This window comes from Aulonocara sp. 'chitande type north' Nkhata Bay, linkage group LG18, assembly GCF_057382095.1.
Source record: "Aulonocara sp. 'chitande type north' Nkhata Bay isolate Kocher_YH1m ecotype deep benthic linkage group LG18, A_spYH_male_GT1.1, whole genome shotgun sequence".
Lineage (NCBI taxonomy): Eukaryota > Metazoa > Chordata > Actinopteri > Cichliformes > Cichlidae > Aulonocara > Aulonocara sp. 'chitande type north' Nkhata Bay.
In genome coordinates, this window is record NC_141361.1 from 20,262,595 (window position 1) to 20,269,500 (window position 6,906).

Below are 6,906 nucleotides of genomic sequence, written 5' to 3' on the forward strand. Positions count from 1 at the left end.
TGCTTTTGACAGAGATGCTTGTATGGGAAAACACAGAGCAGGAACTGGTGGTATGCAGTGCCATCAATCTTATTTATGAACTGAGAGCTCTTATCTGGCGTACTGACTGACAACATTGTGAAGCGCGGCCAACATTCCTCCGTAAATGTGAAAGGCAGCTGACATGTTTCGACCGCGGCTTGCTCTGTTTTTCCCAGAACTGGTATGATGGAGGAGGACAGAATGTAAATGAGAGTCAAGGGTGAAATTCCTTTGTGCTCAAACACCCAAGAAAATTACATTTTCTACACTTTTTGGATCATTATTGCCTCTTTTCTTTGGCACGGTCACATGGAAACTTCACATTGAACCTCAGTCGGCATGAAAAGAGTGGGTCTGTAGTTGTGAAAACTGTGGAGGTGTGTGCGTGCACGCTGGTAGGTTTATTGCCCTGTCCTGATGTTTACAGTTTAATGGCACATTCCAAGCAAGAGCTGGCTTTTGAAGTTTCAACACACTCAGCAAATATCCTGCAGCTGAAAATGGATATCAAAATGAGTCAGGGAAGAGGAGGAAACCAGACTGTCCTTGATTCATAATTAATGGCTCTAATCTAACACATTAATACACAACACAAAAACAACATCTCCTATACGCACATCAAAGGCATGTGCAAACACACCAACAAACACAAATTACTGTTGAGGCAGCCTGATGAGAGATTGATTGACTGGCCTCCTCGGGGCATAGATATGCTGCACTCATTAGCTGACACGTGAAATCATTTTTCAATTACCCAGGAAGCTGGGGGCCTTACACCCAGTGGGAGAATAAATCCACCAATCCCCATTATATCTTTTTTTTACTCTCTCATGCCTTAAAAATGTTTGGATATTGGGAATACTTGTGTCATGTCTACATGTCATGTCTACAGGGGACACAGGAGAGCAACCACCTGCTGCACAAAGCGGCAGTTGTGAGTGTCTTTCCTGTTTGTTCAGGGGCCACTTAAGTGACCCTGCGTCTGTATTTCAGCCACATGTCCATGTGGTGGACTAATCACCATTAGCTGCTATAATTTAGATAATCACTTGGTCAGGAGGTCAGCTTATTTACTAAAGCTGGTGACTAGAAAGGATCTTTCTGCAGTTGAAAAAGTCCCTCAGCTTAATGTAGACCCCAACTATGGAATTTCAAGTGTCTGAATAGGATATTTATACATAATCAAATATTTCTTTGGGCAATAAAAAGGCAAATAAAATACAGATTTCTGAGGATTATTTATATGCTGATTTGTGCCATCTATTGTAAATTATCTGTTTCTTTACATGGAGAACAGGATGTCTTAACACAGAAAATGCACAGTGATGGTTGCACACAAACTGGCCAGTGGTTTCTCTTCTTCTGTCCATCCAAGATGTCCTTTGAGGCACATAGGAACTTCTAAAGTTCAAAGAGCAGCTTAAACAGCAATGCAGCCACTCATTGTTGGATAAGGAGTTGCCCCCTGGTTTGTGGTAATTCTTGCATTAGTCTTTTGAAATGTAAAGCTTCAGTTATGTCATGATATCACACCTACTCTGCAGTGGCCGTGACATCCTAGTTTTACAGTGTGTTGAGGTAGAGGCAAAAGCTGAACAGCACCACCTAATGGTGTTTTTACAAACCTGCAAATCTACTGCATATTTTTTTTCTAAAGGACTGAACTCTTTTTTTTCAGACTCAAAAATAATCATTGCCAATCTAAATTAGAGCCATTCTGTGAGCTCTGCCGTCTGCGGAAAGTGCGTGCTTTTATTTTAATTACAAATAAGGTGCATATTTTATTCTGTTTGTCACAGAACCTATATTTGTTATTTTCCTTTTAAGGTAATACCATTAACTGTGGTAGTACTATCTGCTTCATACACTCACTTGCTTTACACGCACCTTACTAGGTTTAGAAGTATAGAAGTTCACCTGCTCATTAATCAAAATAATCTATAATAATAATAAACTAATCAGCCCAACACATGGCAGCAGCTCAGTGGATTTATGCATGTAGACATGGCCAAAAAATCTGCATCAACTGTGTGATGCTATCATGTTAATATGGACCAAAATCTCTGAGGTGATTTCCACCACCTTGTTGAATCTATGCCATGACTATTAGCAAGGTGTACCAAATGAAGTGTCCAGTGAGTGCTCATTGAGACCAATGACTGTAAAAATCTGCTTATATATATATATATATATATATATATATATATATATATATATATATATATATATATATATATATATATATATATATATATATATATCAAAACAATTCTATAAAATCATTAATTGATCCATGTACTGGCCGGTGTACTCCAGACAACAAATCACTCGAACCCACCATTAAAACCCCGCCCACAAGCTCTCGCTGCTACGGCAACAGGCACGGCAGCTTATCACTGCTGAGGTGTAAAAACTGCAAAACCAGTTGACGTTTTGGTGTTATTAAGGTTTTATAAAGGTGTGCAAGAGGTTTAAGAAACTGAAAATGTGCTCTGTGATCAGTTGTGTGACCAGTCGACTCTGGAGAAGAGTGAGGAGACTGGAAAAGTGTGTGTTCCCCAAATGATTGCCAGTGGTACCTGGAGGTTATTAGCTGTCACTGGGTGAAAATGGTTGCAAAGAAGCTGCTACACTAAGAACTTAGTGACTGCTTTAGCTGCTAGTAGATAGGCTGTAGTTTCTCACGTTCGTCTGCAAGTACTCAACCAGCAGTAGTAAAATTGAGAAAGTATGACATAAACCAGAAATAGAGACGGTTCACCCTCATAGTAAAAGTTGTGCCTCAGAGCTGCAGCTGACATGTTTCGAAAGGAGCAACTTCTTTAAAGGCTAACCATCTCATTACTGATTTGTGTCACACTTTTGACTGATTCACTGCAGCTCAAAGACAGCTGGCCAGTATTTGTAGAAAAGTCAGTCGGTTTCATACAAACTATGCTAGTTACAAAGCAATCACACAGAGGTGTACTACCAGTTGGGAAATGCACCTTTTTCCTTAGAAACAGTTAGCATGGGGACACTGACCAGTCTGCAGGTCTGTGTGTTGAGTGCCTTATTCATTTGTGTGTAACATGATTAGCGGTCACATGTCTGCAAATACTCAAAAGCATCAGAAGTCTTTTTGCGGCCTCAAGTATCGCCATCTGGTGGCCTTGAGATAGAATGCAGGTTTAATGCGCTTCCCAGTTGGCTTCAATATTTTCTTTTAAGATTAGCATGTATAAAGATGAGGGGGAAGTTTATTGTGAATGAAAACGCCTCCAGCTGTTCAGTAAATGTAAAGTTACTGAACAGCTGTGGCTGGAAAAGAGTAAGGCGTTCAGAAGCGGAGACAGGGACTGCTACAGAGAGGCCAAGTACAGGTTTACTAAAGAAGTGGACATTGCCAAACATCAGCACTCTGAGAAGATGCAGCAGCAGATCTCAGAGAATGACTCGGCCTCTGTGTGGAAAGGTTTTAGGAATATTACAAACTACAAGCCTAAAACCCCCCACTCCACTGATGACTTGCTCTTAGCCAACACCCTTAACAACTTCTACTGCCGTTTTGACGAGCCATCAGGCAGCCTTCACACCTCCAACGACCCCAACAATAGAGGCACTTTGGACACTCATTCCCCCACCTCTCCCCCCTCCATAGAGCCATCACCACCTTCAAACTGTTCACCTGCAACACCCGCCCCCTCACCCCACACAAAAGAGGATTTCACACCACCTCCTCCGACCACAACTCTTCATATTCATGAAGCAGATGTGAGGAAGCAGTTTAGGAGTCTGAATGCTCGGAAAGCTCCCGGCCCAGACGGTGTGTCTCCTGCCACCCTCAGACACTGTGCAAACGAGCTGGCCCCAGTGTTTTCTGGCATCTTCAACTCCTCACTGCAGGCATGTCATGTGCCTGCCTGCTTCAAGTCCTCTACCATAATCCCTGTCCCCAAGAAACCTAGGATCACTGGACTAAATGACTACAGACCCGTGGCTCTGACATCTGTGGTCATGAAGTCATTTGAGCGCCTAGTTCTCTCCCATCTCAAGACCCTCACGGCCCCCCTCCTGGACCCCCTGCAGTTTGCATATAGAGCCAACAGGTCTGTAGACGACGCCATCAACATGGCCCTACACTTCATCCTGCAGCATCTGGACTCCCCAGGAACCTACGCCAGGATCCTGTTTGTGGACTTCAGCTCTGCCTTCAACACCATCCTTCCAGACCATCTCCGAGACAAGCTTTCCCAGATGAATGTGCCTGATCCCATCTGCCGGTGGATCACTGACTTCCTGACGGACAGGAAGCAGCACGTGAGGCTGGGAAAGAATGTCTCGGACTCCCGGACCATCAGCACCGGCTCCCCTCAGGGCTGTGTTCTCTCTCCTCTGCTCTTCTCCCTGTACACCAACTGCTGCACCTCCACCCACCAGTCTGTCAAGCTAATCAAGTTCGCAGATGACACCACCGTCATTGGGCTCATCTCGGACGGGGACGAGTCTGCCTACAGGAGGGAGGTTGAACGTCTGGTGTCTTGGTGCAGCCACAACAACCTGGTGCTGAATGCCCAGAAGACAGTGGAGATTATTGTGGACTTCAGGAAGCACACAGCCCCACTCCCCCCCATCATCCTGACTGACACCCCCATCACCTCTGTGGACTCATTCCGCTTCCTGGGTACCACCATCACCCAGGACCTGAAGTGGGAGCCCACCATCACCTCCGTCATCAAGAAAGCCCAGCAGAGGATGTACTTCCTGAGGCAGCTGAAGAAATTCAACCTGCCAACACGGACGATGATGCAGTTCTACACTGCAATCATCGAGTCCATCCTCACCTCCTCCATCACCGTGTGGTACGCTGGAGCCACTATCAGGGACAAACAGAGACTGCAGCGTGTTGTGCGCTCTGCTGAGAAGGTGATTGGCTGCAGACTCCCATCTCTGCAGGACCTGTACACCTCCAGGACACTGCGGCGTGCAGCCCGGATCTCAGCTGACCCTTCTCACCCTGGACACAGTCTGTTTGACCTGCTCCCCTCAGGCAGGAGGCTCCGGTCCATTCGCACCAGAACCTCTCGCCATAAGAACAGTTTCTTCCCCTCTGCTGTTGGACACATGAACAATAACCACATGATTGTCCCCGCCACTAACATATGACCCTACGCTGTGTCACTGCATCATTTCATGTTTGGCACTGATCACCACCTGCACTCATGTATATATCTTTCTACGTAGCACTCATAATTCTTATTCTCATGTATATATCTCATGTATATCTCATGCACATATCTTTCTTTCTACATAGCACTTTAATTCTTATTGTCTGCACTGAAGCACCGCAGCAATTTCCTAATGTTGTAAACCTCAACATCTGGCAATAAACCCATTCTGATTCTGATTCTGATTCTGATAAGGTCACCCATGGAGCTCTCTTCGTCTTAAAGCAGTGATGTCCTTAATGCGACTACACCTACCAGGTGGGAAAGTCAGGCCACAAAACTGCATACAGTTAATGTTACACTTGATTAATTTCTGACTTCTTAAGTTAACACATCTAGTTTTAGTTAACTGTAATAATCCTGGATGCTGGCTTGAGCCTCACATTTGCCTGGAGCCTTTCTGTGTGGGGTTTGCACATTTTTCCTGTGCTTGCATGGGCTTCCTCAAGATACTCCAGCTCTCTCCTACAGTCCAAAGCCAGCGGGGCTTCAGCCAACCCCCCGAAATCCCACATCCGCCTGAACACACGGCAGCGGCCTTACAAGTGTCAGCTCTGCGATCAATCCTTCAATGACAATGTGATCTTGAAGAATCACATCCCCTGTTATCACACGGCAACTCCTGGACAGAAAAACGGCAGCGCTGGTGGTGCTCTGGCTAATGGGACAGAGTGACTGTGGACGAGGAGGAGCAGGAGAAGGAGGAGGAAGACATGAAGCAAAAGGAGATCTAGTGGGAGAAGAAAAATTTGACTGCGACATTGACCCAGCTGAAAAAAAAGGAAAAAGTCCAATAGTAAAAACAGTAGTAAGACCAACAACAAATCAGGATATTTGAAACAATGAACTAAAAATACTGAGCTAATGATTTATTCAGAAACAGCTTAATGTGTCTTTTACATCCCCTGGCTAGCCGAAGAGATAGGAGGGAATAACATAAAGTTAAAATAGTGAAAGAGGAGTCAAGATGGCATTTTTAAAGGTTTATTTTCTGCTAGTTTAAAACTTTGGTTCAGACTGACATTTAACTCAAGGGAGAGCTAACGCCAACATAACAAACAAAACATCCCTAACAGAAAATAAAAGGAACTTGCCCAATGCCAAAGAAAACAAAATATACAAAGATAGCCAACCTAACCAGCACATAAACAGTAGAAAACAAGGGATTACGTTACAAAAGCAATTCTCCCCTACAGGCAGTCTGAACAAAGTCACATAAGGCTAAAAATACAAATCAAAGGCATGTGAGCCTGCACATGTATGGCAGTGAAAATGGCCAGAAGGCCCAGAAACACAGCTTCACAAACGTTATATAGGGATCTGCCGATTGCTGATTGACTTGATTCAAGCAGCAGCACCCAATCAGGACAGAGAAGGCATTATTTCACAAAGAAAAAGCTATCCTCCTGGGGCATGTAACAGTAGCACACAGGACCAGACTGTTTTCCACATGTGCTTTTACACTGGAAATATCCAGTGTTTTAATACCCATATTAGAAATGCTGTGTAACAACTGTGTTAAAGGCCACCATACCAGTTATTATAGTTTTCTATTTTCTGATTACTTTTTAAATACCAGTTATTATAGTATAGTTTTCTATTTTCTGATTACTTTAAAAAAAAAATCATTTCTTGATTTTAATATAGCTTTGATTGTTTGAAAATGTCTAGTTTTACT